Source organism: Pseudophryne corroboree, chromosome 2 (assembly GCF_028390025.1).
Source record: "Pseudophryne corroboree isolate aPseCor3 chromosome 2, aPseCor3.hap2, whole genome shotgun sequence".
NCBI lineage: Eukaryota > Metazoa > Chordata > Amphibia > Anura > Myobatrachidae > Pseudophryne > Pseudophryne corroboree.
In genome coordinates, this window is record NC_086445.1 from 322,872,456 (window position 1) to 322,889,141 (window position 16,686).

Consider the following 16,686-nt stretch of genomic DNA (forward strand, 5'->3'; position numbering starts at 1 on the left):
CTAAAAGGGAGCGATTCCGCTAGGCATGTGGGACTTGTGGATGCAGCCCTTAATTCGCTTAACAAGGATTCACGGGTGGTCAATCTGTTGAAATCAGAGCACTACATTTTGGCCACCGTGCTCGATCCTAGATTTAAAGCCTACCTTGGATCTCTCTTTCCGGCAGACACAGGTCTGCTGGGGTTGAAAGACCTGCTGGTGACAAAATTGTCAAGTCAAGCGGAACGCGACCTGTCAACATCTCCTCCTTCACATTCTCCCGCAACTGGGGGTGCGAGGAAAAGGCTCAGAATTCCGAGCCCACCCGCTGGCGGTGATGCAGGGCAGTCTGGAGTGACTGCTGATGCTGACATCTGGTCCGGACTGAAGGACCTGACAACGATTACGGACATGTCGTCTACTGTCACTGCATATGATTCTCTCAACATTGATAGAATGGTGGAGGATTATATGAGTGACCGCATCCAAGTAGGCACGTCACACAGTCCGTACTTATACTGGCAGGAAAAAGAGGCAATTTGGAGGCCCTTGCACAAACTGGCTTTATTCTACCTAAGTTGCCCTCCCACAAGTGTGTACTCCGAAAGAGTGTTTAGTGCCGCCGCTCACCTTGTCAGCAATCGGCGTACGAGGTTACATCCAGAAAATGTGGAGAAGATGATGTTCATTAAAATGAATTATAATCAATTCCTCCGCGGAGACATTGACCAGCAGCAATTGCCTCCACAAAGTACACAGGGAGCTGAGATGGTGGATTCCAGTGGGGACGAATTGATAATCTGTGAGGAGGGGGATGTACACGGTGATATATCGGAGGGTGAAGATGAGGTGGACATCTTGCCTCTGTAGAGCCAGTTTGTGCAAGGAGAGATTAATTGCTTCTTTTTTGGGGGGGGTCCAAACCAACCCGTCATATCAGTCACAGTCGTGTGGCAGACCCTGTCACTGAAATGATGGGTTGGTTAAAGTGTGCATGTCCTGTTTTGTTTATACAACATAAGGGTGGGTGGGAGGGCCCAAGGACAATTCCATCTTGCACCTCTTTTTTCTTTTCTTTTTCTTTGCATCATGTGCTGATTGGGGAGGGTTTTTTGGAAGGGACATCCTGCGTGACACTGCAGTGCCACTCCTAGATGGGCCCGGTGTTTGTGTCGGCCACTAGGGTCGCTAATCTTACTCACACAGCTACCTCATTGCGCCTCTTTTTTTCTTTGCGTCATGTGCTGTTTGGGGAGGGTTTTTTGGAAGGGACATCCTGCGTGACACTGCAGTGCCACTCCTAGATGGGCCCGGTGTTTGTGTCGGCCACTAGGGTCGCTTATCTTACTCACACAGCGACCTCGGTGCAAATTTTAGGACTAAAAATAATATTGTGAGGTGTGAGGTATTCAGAATAGACTGAAAATGAGTGTAAATTATGGTTTTTGAGGTTAATAATACTTTGGGATCAAAATGACCCCCAAATTCTATGATTTAAGCTGTTTTTTAGTGTTTTTTGAAAAAAACACCCGAATCCAAAACACACCCGAATCCGACAAAAAAAATTCGGTGAGGTTTTGCCAAAACGCGTTCGAACCCAAAACACGGCCGCGGAACCGAACCCAAAACCAAAACACAAAACCCGAAAAATTTCAGGCGCTCATCTCTAGTATATAGTAGGAGGACAGTGCAGAATCTTGCAGACCACCAGTATATATATAGCAGTACGGTACAGTAGTCCACTGCTCTGCCTCTGTGTCGTCAAGTATACTATGCATCCATACCTGTGCTGCATTTTAGTTGTGCGCAGTATATAGTAGGAGGACAGTGCAGAATTTTGCTGACCACCAGTATATATATATAGCAGTACGGTACAGTAGTCCACTGCTCTACCTCTGTGTCGTCAAGTATACTATGCATCCATACCTGTGCTGCATTTTAGTTGTGCGCAGTATATAGTAGGAGGATAGTGCAGAATTTTGCTGACCACCTGTATATATATATATAGCAGTACGGTACAGTAGTCCACTGCTCTACCTCTGTGTCATCAAGTATACTATGCATCCATACCTGTGCTGCATTTTAGTTGTGCGCAGTATATAGTAGGAGGACAGTGCAGAATTTTGCTGACCACCAGTATATATATAGCAGTATGGTACAGTAGTCCACTGCTCTACCTCTGTGTCGTCAAGTATACTATGCATCCATACCTGTGCTGCATTTTATTTGTGCGCAGTATATAGTAGGAGGACAGTGCAGAATTTTGCTGACCACCAGTATATATATATATAGCAGTATGGTACACTAGTCCACTGCTCTACCTCTGTGTCGTCAAGTATACTATGCATCCATACCTGTGCTGCATTTTAGTTGTGTGCAGTATATAGAAGGAGGACTGTGCAGAATGTTGCTGACCACCAGTATATATATAGCAGTACGGTACAGTAGTCCACTGCTTTACCTCTGTGTCGTCCAGTATACTACAAAAGTTCAGTAAAATAACCCAAAAATCAAAATTAAAAGCGTCTGATGAGAAGCGTAAACTTGCCAATATGACATTTACGACACGGAGTGGCAAGGAACGGCTGAGGCCCTGGCCTATGTTCATGGCTAGTGGTTCAGATTTACATGAGGATGGAAGCACTCATCCTCTCGCTAGAAAACTGCAGTGCCACTCCTAGATGGGCCAGGTGTTTGTGTCGGCCACTTGGGTCGCTTAGCTTAGTCACACAGCTACCTCATTGCACCTCTTTTTTTCTTTGCATCATGTGCTGTTTGGGGACTATTTTTTAAATCTGCCATCCTGTCTGACACTGCAGTGCCACTCCTAGATGGGCCAGGTGTTTGTGTCGGCCACTTGGGTTGCTTAGCTTAGTCACACAGCTACCTCACATTGCACCTCCTTTTTTCTTTGCATCATGTGCTGTTTGGGAACTATTTTTTAAATCTGCCATCCTGTCTGACACTGCAGTGCCACTCCTAGATGGGCCAGGTGTTTGTGTCGGCCACTTGGGTCGCTTAGCTTAGTCACACAGCTACTTCATTGCACCTCTTTTTTTCTTTGCATCATTTGCTGTTTGAGGACTATTTTTTAAATCTGCCATCCTGTCTGACACTGCAGTGCCACTCCTAGATGGGCCAGGTGTTTGTGTCGGCCATTTGGGTCGCTTAGCTTAGTCACACAGCTACCTCATTGCACCTCTTATTTTCTTTGCATCATGTGCTGTTTGGGGACTATTTTTTAAATCTGCCATCCTGTCTGACACTGCAGTGCCACTCCTAGATGGGCCAGGTGTTTGTGACGGCCATTTGGGTCGCTTAGCTTAGTCACACAGCTACCTCATTGCACCTCTTATTTTCTTTGCATCATGTGCTGTTTGGGGACTATTTTTTAAATCTGCCATCCTGTCTGACACTGCAGTGCCACTCCTAGATGGGCCAGGTGTTTGTGACGGCCATTTGGGTCGCTTAGCTTAGTCACACAGCTACCTCATTGCACCTCTTATTTTTTTTGCATCATGTGCTGTTTGGGGACTATTTTTTAAATCTGCCATCCTGTCTGACACTGCAGTGCCACTCCTAGATGGGCCAGGTGTTTGTGTCGGCCACTTGGGTTGCTTAGCTTAGCCATCCAGAGACCTTGGTGCAAATTTTAGGACTAAAAATAATATTGTGAGGTGTTCAGAGTAGACTGGAAATGAGTGGAAATTATGGTTATTGAGGTTAATAATACTATGTTATCAAAATGATCCCCAAATTCTATGATTTAAGCTGTTTTTGAGGGGTCTTTGTAAAAAAACACCCGAATCCAAAACACACCCGAATCCGACAAAAAATTTTCAGGGAGGTTTTGCCAAAACGTGTCCGAATCCAAAACACGGAAAAGGAAACGAATCCAAAACCAAAACCCGAAGAATTTCCGGTGCACATCACTAATATGTATACTGTCTATATATATATATATATATATATATATATATGCTGTGTGTGTATGTATATATATATATATATACTGTGTGTGTATGTATATATATATATATAAAATCAGGGACGTCTAGTGAGGTAAATTGCTCAGGAGGCACTGGCTAGTACCAGAGCCAGATTTACACACAATATATAAGCAAAAGGTTTCATGTGAGCATTATGCATAGGTGCAGCAGTATAAACTCCTGGAAGTTTGGTGAGTTTTGATCAGAGATGTGCGGAAAAGATAGGCAGGTGAGGCACTGCCCCATATGTCATAGACTTTTTACTCTAGAGTTTTGACTATAAACATGATTACAATAATACAAAGAAGATATTTCAAACATATTCTTTGTATTTTTCATATACTTTGTACAGTCAAAACTCTGGCACAAACGTTAGTATGATAGGAAAGGCTCTGCCTCACCTGCCTCACCCCACCGCATGTCACTGATTGGAATGCCGACGCTGGCAACTCAAAATTAATTTAAATGCTGGTGCCGGGATCCCTGAACGATGAATGAGGTCTGCTAGGACTCCACTCTGGTAAGCCGTGGGGGTAGTGGGAGGTTAGGTTTGGGTTGAGGGGGGAGGGCTAGGGTTAGGCTGTGGGGGGACGGGGAAGGCTAGGGCAGGAGGTGGTGAGGGTGGGGGGTTAGGATTAGGTACCACTGGGGAGGGTTAGGTTAGGCTGTGGGGGATACGGGTCAGGCTGCGGGAAAGGAAGGTTAGGGAGATTAAGGGTTAAGGGTAGTTAACTTACCAATTTGGTGTTGCAATCTTGAGTGTTGGGATGCTGCTGTCTGTGTTTTAACTGCCAACATCCCAGGTGCTGAGATCCCGATACCAACCCATATTTCTCTTTAGCAATTAGAAGTATAAATGTAATGGGTGTAAAAAGATTTTATACAATCTAGATAGAAAAATACAACTTACAGTGATGACCACATCTAGGGGTTTACATGATTACATACATATAAGTTGATTTACATCATATAAAGAGGTACCTATAACATAAAACAAGTTTTGACATTTTGCCAGACTTAAGATATTTGAGATGACGGAAGAAGACAGGAAGTTGTTTTGCCAGATTGCTGAATGGTGCCGCCTGTTAGATCTGTTCAGGTGAACTAAAAGCTTCTACTCAGTATCCTAAAAAGATCACAGACAACTTCAAATCTTTTATGTGCAAACGTTTTCATGAAAGAGTATTATTTTTTGTTTCCATTAAAGTCACTGTATTTCAGTTAGTTGCTGTTGATCATTGTAGACTATGTAGTTGCACATATAACTCTTGAATATGTGATTATAATTTTCCATAAACTGTTTTCCTTTCCAATAATGTTGTTTTGCAATAATTGCTGTCTCCTCACAGTGATATGTAACACTGGACCCTACAGCAACTGAGGAGTATGAACCATTTGCATCCACACATTGACAGGAACGCACTTCTCAAGATAAGTTCATGACAAAGGTGATTGCTCTGTGCCTTAGGATTAGTGTCAAATGGCTTTCATGAGGTGATCCTTCAGCTCAGTTTTGAAGGAGCTGATGGAACTGAACTTCAGGGGACAAGCATGCACAAGTGAAATGGGCTTTAGATGAGATAAAGGTGCTTAGTATTATTTTAGAGATGAGAAATGTAAAGAGGGGAAGAACGAAGAACTTGTGTGAGATTAGAACAATGATATAGCTTATTATAACATTAATAGGGCAGATCTAGGTAGAACAGGAGCAAACAAAGTCTGATTAAAGCAACTAGCTTTTTCAGCACCTTTTTAGATGTATTGTAAGTGATGTGAGGAAGTGTAAACTTCAGTTGTTTTAGTGCATCAGTGTCAGGAATCTGCATTTTGCATCATGTCACTTACCAGTGCTCTGATGTGCTGGCCTCCGGAGGACACATCCTCAGCCTGGCATCATGTTCCATGATTGCCAGCAATGTGCAGAGACTCTCTGCAGTGTGTACCTCACTTGCCATACAGCGTGTACCCCAATCTATTCCCACCATCTCCAGGGTATGGGCGCCGCCATGACACCTGCAGTCAGCTGACTTGGTGTTATCTAGTCCTGAGCACTGGAGCGCTCACATGACTTGATTCTCCAATCCCTGCTAACCCGGGGTTATATACCCAGAGTTCCTGCTCAGTATCATGGTCTTGAACAACGCATCACATACTGTGAACAAGCATCTCCTGGCTCCAGTTTCCTGTCTCCTGAGACTCCCTCGAGTTAATCCTTCCGTGGAACTACAGGAACCAGCCATCTTGTTCAGTTGCAGTTGCATCTGCATTCTGCTCCAGCATTCACTAGCAGTCTCCTGAGATTCTCCTGTGTCAGTGCTCCGTGGAACTACAGGCACCAGCCATCCAGTTTGTCTTCAGCTTCAACTACACTCTGCTCCTACAATCACTTGCAGTAAGAGACTCTCTCCAGGTGCTGCATATCATTCTCACCTGTTTGTTATTACTCTGCATCAGCACTGTGCTATTCAACCTGCACTAAAGCATCGGTTCCCAGGCTGATAGTCATCTGTTCCTGTTCACCATCGGCTCCTAGGCCGATAGTCACCTGTTCCTGTTCATCATCGGTTCCCAGGCCGATAGTCATCTGTTCCTGTTCATAATCGGTTCTCAGGCCGATCGTCATCTGCTCCCAGTCTTCATCGGTTCCCAGACCGATCATCGGTTGCTCCCAGTGACCATCAGTACTCAGACCGAACTATCTCTAAGTGACTGTTTATTTAAGAGACTCTATCAGCTTCCATGCTGAATCATACGTTTACATTTACATTGCTCCAGTTACTTATATTTCCTGTGTGTACTCAATAAATACCATTTGCGCACATGCGCAGGAACTTACTTCAGCCTCCTTGTTTCCTCCTTCGCTCCACAACTGACCCACTAGTGACCCCTCCAGGAACAGACACACACACAGACCTGACCATTTGTTCAAGGCCCATGGACTCGGACGGTGGTCAGAGTGTGGGGTCAGGGGCCCTCCTAGGTCTTGCATCGCAACTCGATGGTCTAGAGGCTGCGCAACAGCAAGTGATCTGGTTTCTACAGGGAAAGTCTACCCGCTTGGATACTTGCAGCAATCCCTTCCAAGTTCTGTTTCTCTTGTGGCTCCTGTTCTAGTCACTCCTGCTCCAGTTCTAGTTATTCCAGCTTCTACTGCACAATCCATTCCTATGGTTGGACATCGTTCAAGTCAGCCCTATGGCACTTCCTTTAAAGCTAATTCTCCTGAGAGGGCAACTTCCTCTTTCAAAGGTTCCAGGACTCCGCTGTCTCCTGCTGTGAAACCTGAACCAATAAGCATTCTCTGTCATCTACTGGAACAACTTCAAAGTCTTCTATCAAGAAATATTCCAATAACACCAGAAATCCTAGGAGGTGCATTAAACACAGTAAAAAGTCCTGCTCAACCTACTGAGACTAATACAAACACTGTGTCAGACTTTCTTAAAACTAAAGTATCTCCTCCTGTGCAGAGAGGGTAGATTCCAGAGCTACTCACGCTCCAAACTGTCGGAAGCTGAGCGCTGGCATCTGTTTCTACTGTGGTAGTTCTAGTCACCTCATTACAGACTGTTCTCTCTGCAAGTCAAAAATTGGTGACAGGTCCCAACATCACAGAGTTCTCACCTGCAAACCTTCCTGTGTATCGTCCACAGTTCCAGTTTCCTCTATTCCGGACAGGAATGTCCAAAAAGTCTACAATTGGGGTCCTGTGACAAATAGGCCCAATTTCTAAGTTCAGAAATCCAAAGAGACTGGTTATGTTACCCATAACTAAAGAAGTCTCTGTTTCTACAGCCCCAGGTGGGGCATCTGATGTTGTAACCCAAGAAGGGGTATCTGAAGTTCAGGTTCCAGAAGAGGCATCCAGGCATTCTACTCAAGGAAGTGTGTCTGATCTGTTATCCCCAGGAGGGGGCATTGGAGTTTCAGCCTCAAGAGAGGTATCCAGGGCCAAGATCCCAGGAGGAATTCTTAAAGCCACAAATACAGACATGAACTTTTGTTCATCATCTTCTGAGAGTGCTACCAGCTCTGTACAGCTTCAAGATGGATCATCTGAACATCCGGATTCTATTTATAAAGAGTCAAGTATCAATGGACCTAACCCGGTTCCAGCCGTCGGTCCAAAAACTCCACTGGTTCCAGCCAGCCCGAGAAGCTCTGTTTCCAATGCTGAGCTACCTCCTTCAGTTCCAGCCAATTCTAACATCTTCGGATCTAATCCAGTCCCATCCATCAATCCGAAGACTCCTCCGGTTCCAGCTGATTCAAGTTTTTCTGGACCCAATCCGGTTCCATCCCTCTGTCCAGATCAACTTCCTTTGGTTCCAGCCGATTCCAATATCTTTGTATCTAATCCGGTCCTATCCGTCAATCTGAAGACTCCTCTGGTCCCAGCCAGTTCAAGCTTTTCTGGACCTAATCCGGTCCCATCCGTCTGTTAGGATCAGCCTCCTTTGGTTCCAGCCGATTCAAGCATCTTCAGATCTAATCCAGTCCTATACGTCATTCCGAAGACTCCTCCGGTCTCAGACGGTTCAAGCTTTTCTGGACCAAATCCGGTCCCATCCATCTGTCCGGATCAGCCTCCTTCGGTTCAAGCCGATTCAAGTATCCCTGGACAAATCCCAGTTCCATCCGTCTGTCCAAAGTCGCCTTCATTTCCTGTTGATTCAAGTTCCTCCGAACCCGATCCGGTTCACTCCAGTGTTTCAAATAATGAACTCTTGTCGATATGTCCAGAGTCCACAGTTCTTGCAGGTATTGCAATTACCTCAACCCAGATGGAGGCTCTAAGCATCTCATTCCAAGAAGAAGCTTCTAGGGTTCAGTCAACTTCAGCTGGGAACTCCTGTCAGTCAGTACTGGAGATGACGTCCTCTCTCTACCCTAGAGCATCTGAAGTTGATTCTACTGCTGTTTCTGAATGCTTATTACAGTCCTCTACTCTCAAGTGTCCTACACTCTCTTCTGAGACTTCAATTGACATTCAGCCTTCCAAGTGTCCATTTGATACTCCAGCTCCCATTTACTTTGTGATTATGCTCAGTTCCGTGCATTAGCGAGCCAATACCTCACTGTTACTGAGTTGGGATCTTCTATGAGTATTACTCCAGTCAATGTAATTAGATATTTTCTCCTATTCTTTAGAGGTAAAGCACTGGATTGGGCAAATTATCTCATTGAATCTAAAGATTCGCTATTGAATGATCTTGCCGCTTTCCTCGAAGCAGTATAAAAGGAGTTTGCTCCAAAGATAAGCCATTCAAAGCCATCTGGGCATTCTGCCCAATTTGTCAACAGTCTGCCTACTGCTAAATCCTAACCCGCATCACTGTCTGTGCAAGATCAGGCTACATTAGACCAAGCTATCAAAGATTTCCAAGCCGTGAAGAAAGAAAACATTGCAAAGTCAAAACAAGGATCTCATAATTTGGATTTGAAAGTTGCATATACTGCCGTGCCTCCATTTTACAGCAACACTTATGATTGTATTGACGCTCCGGGTTCAGCATCTACTCAGTCTCCTGATCAGTCTTCCAGTTCTCCGTTTTTTTTATCCAACTCTTTCCAAGCATAATCAGGCTTTGTTGAATCAATGCACTAGAGATTTCAAGAATTACAGGAATTGGAGAGCTTCAAAACCAGTTTAAAGTCTACCATCTGTTGACGTAAGAGTTGGCTATGCTTCTGTTAATTCCATTCCTGGTTTCTCACATAGTTTCAAATTCACTGAACCACAGGTTGACTCAGATATTGTTGTTACTACACAAAAGACTCCCATGACCACACTAGACCTGGACTCTGACTCTGAAAGTTAGTTTGGTGATGACGACTCAAGTTACATTATGGGAGGTTCTATCCTTCCTAGCTATGTCTTCTCTCAGGAAGAAACTTCTGAACTGCCCATAAGATCTGTGGGTTCTCAGAAGAATGTTCTTCACGCATGTCAATCAAGTTATCACAAAACTACAGTTTCATGTATCAAGTGTCCTCAAACTTCAGTTCCTAGGGAAGTTTCCCTCCATTGGACTTCCTAGATGAAATAAATTCTGTCCCAAATGACGGTGAATGGTCTACTTGTTCTGATGACAAAAGTCTTTCTTCCGAAGGTGAAATTTGGGAAGACTTTTGAGGACCTCTGCTTTTGTGTATTCCAAGTTCTTCTACAAGGATCCTCAAGTTCCAATGTGGGTGTTCGGTGCCCACCCATAACAGGGGGGTACTGTCAGGAATCTGCATTTTGCATTATGTCTCTTACCGGTGCTCTGATGTGCTGGCCTCCGGAGGTCACATCCTCAGCCTGGCATCATGTTCCATGATTGCCGGCAATGTGCAGAGACTCTCTCCAGTGTGTACCTCACTTGTCATACAGTGTGTACCCCGATGTATTCCCACCATCTCCAAAGTATGGGTGCCACCATGATGGATCATTCAAAAGGATCGTAATTGTATATATTTATGTATGGGTTGTGCACGGCATCCTGGCGGTCAGAATGTCGTCAGCAGGCTACAAATGGTGAATAGGCTGGCAATTTTTGGTAAGCCTTTTGCTGAGGCTAACCCTAACCCACCCCTGTTGCAGCCTAACCCTAACCTTTCCACCCTGAAGCCTAACCATAACCCTCCCCTCCCACACTAACCATATCCCTCCCCTCCCGCATGCTAACACTAACCCTCCCTTACCACAGCCTAACCCAAAGCCTCCCCTTCCACAGCCTAACCCTAACCCCTCCTGCAGCCTAACACTAACCTTTCCACCCTGCAGCCAAACCATAACCCTCCCCTTCTCAAGACTATCCCTAACCCTCCTTTAACACAGCTTAACCCAAACCCTGTCCTCCCACAGCCTAACACTAACCCTCCCCTCAGTGGCATATTAAAAGAGGAGAGGACCCGCATGCAGCCTCCATCATGGGCCCCATCCTCTCCGGAAGCAGTAGACTCTGGCACAATGCCTGAGTCTACTGCGCATGCGCAGGTCTCTGGGAACATGGTGCCCTCGCCTTGTCCCTGGGGACACCTCCAGTGTGCATGCGCGAATCACTCGGAAATCATCACAGGACTCCGGAGGGGTAAGTGTGATATATGAGTGCGGTGTGTATGGTCCAGGGGCCCGTATGCACCGCACACACTGCACCAATTACAGAAATGCCTATGCCTCCCCTCCTGCAGGCTTACCCTAACCTTCCCTTACCACAGCCTAACCCAAACCCTGAACTCTCACAGCCTAACACTAACCCTCCCCTCCTGCAGGCTAACCCTAACCCTCCCCTACAGCAGCTTAACCCAAACCCTGCCCTCCCACAGCCTAACCGTAACCCTAATACTTGCTGTTTGAAGTTGTCTGTATTTTGACCCATTGGGATCCACCTGCCAGTATTGTGTCACAAGGTCTGGTGTAGCAATTACATCAGTATGTAATGATGTTCCAGCCCCCAAAACTAAATAACCAAGGCCATGGCCTAGAACAGCAGATGGATAAGAATTGTGTGGTTCCCCTACAAAAACAGCAGACAGCACAAGTCTATGCCAGACTGTGCTGATCATACTAAAGCATTAAGTCACATACCAATTGGACCCCCTGTCATAATAATAGCCTCAGCCTGGTCAGTATATGTGGCATTAGTTAAGAAAATTGAAACTAACCATGTATTGCAGTGGTGGGGAACCGTGGTACTCCAGCTGTTATTGAACTACACATCCCAGCATGCCCTGTTATAGTTTTAGCATGGCCAAATAGCAAAACTGTAGCAGGGCATGCTGGAATGTATAGTTAAATAACAGCTGGAGTGCCAATGTTCCTCATCACTGAAATATTGAAAAGTACTGAAGTGCTAATATTGTGTAGTTAACAAACATTTACTGTAATTCCCAGTGAGCCCTGGTAACCATTGACTGCTTGAGGATGCTGGTTTACTACTAGCATCAGATTTTCCATGGTTGCCAGTGATTCTAGGGTTGCCCAATTGAAATAAAAAAAGAGAGTGTTTATGCTTTACCCTAGACGAGCTGAAACATGAATGAAGAAACTTATTTGACCTTGTGTGGTCAATATTAAAATAGCCAATGAGAGCAGTTTTCTCATGCTCCAGTCAGAAACAAGCTGCTCTGAGTGGCTGATCATGTGTGGACCCATTTGCTCATTCATGTCACTGCTCAGCTAGGACCAATTCTCTTATTTCCCTTAATTTATTTTAATTGAATTGAACAACTTGGCCCATCTAATCTGCTCCTTTTTTTATCCTTTACGTTATCTCAGTCCTTTTTGATCCTCAGTTCTTTGTAAGGATATTCATATGCCTATCCCAAGCATGTTTAAATTGCTTTACTGTCTTAGTTTCTACCACCTCTGATGGGAGGCTATTGCACTTATCTACTACCCTTTCTGTTAAGTAATTTTTCCCCTGAACCTACCTCCCTCCAGTTTCAGTGTATGTCCTTGAGTTCTAATACTTCTCTTCCTTTGAAGAATGTTTCCCTCCTGTACTTTGTTAAAACCCTTTGTTAAAAGTTTTTATAATGTTCACCCTTTCCCTTCTCTGCTCCAAACAATACATGTTAAACACTTTTAGTTTTTCCGGGTAAGTTTCGTGATGTAGGCCATGCACCATTTTAGTTGCCCTTCTTTATATGCTCTCTAATGTATTTATAGCCTTCTGGAGATATGGCCTCCAGATCTGGACACAGTATTCCAGATTAAGTTTCGGCACACATGAGGTTTCTGCCTAATTTGTAAGTTTTATAAGATTTGCGTGTTCCATATGAATAAAAATAATTACATAAGAAATCTACAATGTGGGCTTGGCAAATAACATTGACTGTAGTGTTAATAAACCTTCAGGACAAATTTTGTTTTATTCATGTTTTATTCATGTTAAGATTTAGGTGTTGGAGAGTCATCCACTTAGAAATTCCGTATACAGTATAACTTTTGATGTAAAATGTGGTACCATCAACTGGAACTGTCTATAGTCAGTGTAAAGGTAGTTGCATCGTCATTTGAACCATTCTTTATTTGCAAGACACAACAAAACTCTGAAGTCCCAGACAGTTGGTATAATAACAAAATTAATGCACCACAAGTTGCAGCGCTCACCAAATACCATGATGCCCCATATGTATAGTGAACATAATAACAGGAAATGAAAACATTCACCCTTAATAGGATGATAATCCTCAATAGAACAGCAGAATGAATGGAGGATTCTTTTTCTTTCTCCTATACGATCCTTTTTCCTTCACATAAAAGGTACAGGCAGGACTGAATGATCTTTTAAAAGACCTGAAAAGATATGTACCTCCTTTCCCAATATGAATGGGATGAAACAAGAGGTACTAAAAGCAACAGACCATGGTGTAGCATGTTTTAAAAGACACGCACAGTTTTTAATGCCACAGATTAAACTCACAGAATAAAAGAATTAAAACAGCATATCATAGAAGAATCCATAAAATGACACAACGGATATATCACCATACGGGTCCCAAGGCCACAGATGTAAGGAGTGTGGAATACTGGCAGGCTCTCCGGATGTCCGACAGCATATAGGATCAGTCCCCAGGCAGATGTTAAAGTCCGTGTGTCAGAGTCAGGTACAAAGTGCAGAAGGAGCCACGCTTAACGCTTATCGGACGTCAAGTCCTTCCTCACAAGCGTGGTTCATTGGCTCCGTTAGTCCATTTAAATAGGCACATCAATTGTTAAACTCAGGTGACCTCAATTCCCCGTTAAACTCCGCACTTCTGGAGAGGCGCATGTACCACCGTCGTCACTAACCGGAACCGGAAGTGACTCTTGCGTTCCACGTGTGTTCCAGGAAGTGATTTACTCGGCCCTCCATAGCCGCAACGGGGTGTACAAGTGGTACAACAAAAATGGAGAACTAAAGATCTGGAAAAAAGGCTTGCTCAGGCCGAGATGAAATGCATACACCGTTTGGGGACTCTAGTCCCTAAAGGCCTCAACGGGGATTTCGAACTAAAGTGCTTTCTCACTTAGTTGTATGTGTTTTAAGATTCCATTTGTACCACCTTGCATTTATTATTAGTAACTGCGGCCTTTCTATTCTTTATGTTTTTATTGTTATTATATATAGTTCGGGACTTTTATGATGGGACTCTAGAAAGACTCAGTAGATGTATGAAGATCTAATATATTTCCCTTTAAAAATGGATATACCCCCGTTGAGGTGATGGAGAGTGGCTTCTAGGACTTCCTGGTAAATGGAACGCAAACAGAGCCGACCGTTGCGGCTATGGAGGGCCGAGTAAATCACTTCCTGGAACACACGTGGAACGCAAGAGTCACTTCCGGTTCCGGTTAGTGACCACGGCGGTACATGCGCCTCTCCAGAAGTGCGGAGTTTAACGGGGAATTGAGGTCACCTGAGTTTAACAATTGATGTGCCTATTTAAATGGACTAACGGAGCCAATGAACCACGCTTGTGAGGAAGGACTTGACGCCCGATACGCGTTAAGCGTGGCTCCTTCTGCACTTTGTACCTGACTCTGACACACGGACTTTAACATCTGCCTGGGGACTGATCCTATATGTTGTCGGAAATCCGGAGAGCCTGCCAGTATTCCACACTCCTTACATCTGTGGCCTTGGGACCTGTATGGTGATATATCCGTTGTGTCATTTTATTGAGTCTTCTATGATATGCTGTTTTAATTCTTTTATTCTGTGAGTTTAATCTGTGGCATTAAAAACTGTGCGTGTCTTTTAAAACATACCACACCATAGTCTGTTGCTTTTAGTACCTCTTGTTTCATCCCATTCATATTGGGAAAGGAGGTACATATCTTTTCAGGTCTTTTAAAGGATCATTCAGTCCTGCCTGTACCCTTTATGTGAAGGAAAAAGGATCGTATAGGAGAAAGAAAAAGAATCCTCCATTCATTCTGCTGTTCTATTGAGGATTATCATCCTATTAAGGGTGAATGTTTTCATTTCCTGTTATTATGTTCACTATACATATGGGGCATCATGGTATTTGGTGAGCGCTGCAACTTGTGGTGCATTCATTTTGTTTGCATGTTTTATCTGTTTGATGTGTGGGATACACCTCTTTTTTTGCACACTTGTAGCCGCACACTAATTTTGTTGCGCACATCCGTCTGCAACATCTGTTGTTTTATTTTTAGTTGGTATAATAAATCATTCATAATAGAGATCATTCATAAAAAGGAGCAACTGCATATGAGGTTGATGACGAAGATGCCGATGTAATGCAAAGGGTAGAGAAAGCTGTGCTCGTAAGAGCAGTCTAGAGAGAGTGATCAATGCTAACACAATAGGAGCTAGTGGGACTCAGACAATATTAGTGTAATTGGGCGCTGCGGAACCCTTGTGGCGCCATATAAATAAAGGATAATAATAATAATAGTAAATGGTAGTAGAAGAACCAGAGTTAAAGTATGTTTGTCTGCCATAGTTTCAATTCACCGTCCTGCCCAGGCACAGATCAAAAGAGGGGAATGCCTGTGTGCAGCCTGGATGCAGCCTCACCTCTCATTGGTGGATTTCTCATTGGCAGAGTCTTTTGTATATGTGCTGATCTGCATGTTTCTGGTACTACCTGCGGCATAAATTTGTGAAAGCATAATGCTTGCGACATGTTCCCGGTGATATCTGCAGTGCCAAATGGAGAGGTAAGTACTGTGAATGGGTGCAGGGTATGGGGTGTGGCACCCCTTGTACCTGTTATAGATATGCCCATGCTCCTGTCCCTTTTTGTGTGCTCTCTGAGAACTCAAATGTTCATCTTCAAATGCAGTGGTTTAGCTGTAAGACACCTCTGTGTTATTTAGGTTGACAGTCAAATTAAAGAGTTTTGCTACGCTTCTCTGGTATTCTGACACTTGATGTGATGTAAACCTTTGTCAGAACAGTCGCACATTCATAAAAACTGGGATTAGTCAAAAATGACAGAATCTGCCAGCAGGAAGAGGGTAGTTCCCATAAAGAGATTGTATCCTCAGTCTTTTAAATCTACTGACAAGTCCACTGGTGAGAATATTTTTATATATGAACTTATTTTTATAAAAACAATATTTTAGTGACAGTTTAAACATTTGGAAAAGTATAGATTATACAGCTGGAGATAGCGATTTAAAGAGATATGAGAGAAAGAATAGTTAATTTTGAGGTGGTAATGATAATGAATACACTTATTACTGAATGGAGGTATATCTGGGTAATATAGGTGGAGAACTAGGAAGCTTTTGATAGAGTTTCGCTTAGATTTTACTTTAGTTAGAAAAAAATGCAAACTGTTGAGGTGTCACCGCTGGGACGATGAGAATTGCAGATAGTAAAGTGCTAACATGGATTTGATGTTGCTCGATGACGACTGACTTGAAATATACTGTACTTGTTTGGAATGTGAGAATGCAGATATAACACATGACACAATTGACTTGTCATTGTTAAATTCCAGAAGGGAATTGTATTTCTCTCGAGAGACACTGGGCTCAGTAAGCACAAACAAAAGAAAACATGTTTGCTTATTAAGCCAAGGATGGGGATTACAGCACCATGAACATTTCAGATGTGATGGAGCAACTTTGTCTTGACAGGTGAATAAAATGGGGTTGCACTTTTCAACCAGATTGTTCACATCAGACTGGTTAGGTAAAGATACAAGAACCTCATTTTATATAAGAATCTAAAGGCAAGAAGTCAGTAGAGCATAGATTTGAGTAAAATTG

At 43.7% G+C, this 16,686-nt stretch overlaps 1 long non-coding RNA gene across 1 annotated transcript in view; it reads left to right on the top strand.

Moving 5' to 3' along the window:
* Positions 1-16,686, top strand: part of LOC135050773 (uncharacterized) — a 532,470-nt gene that overhangs the window by 499,546 nt on the left and 16,238 nt on the right. The window contains exon 3 of the long non-coding RNA XR_010241807.1: positions 5,318-5,416. This is a non-coding gene — a long non-coding RNA (uncharacterized LOC135050773). The remainder of the gene's footprint in view (positions 1-5,317; positions 5,417-16,686) is intronic.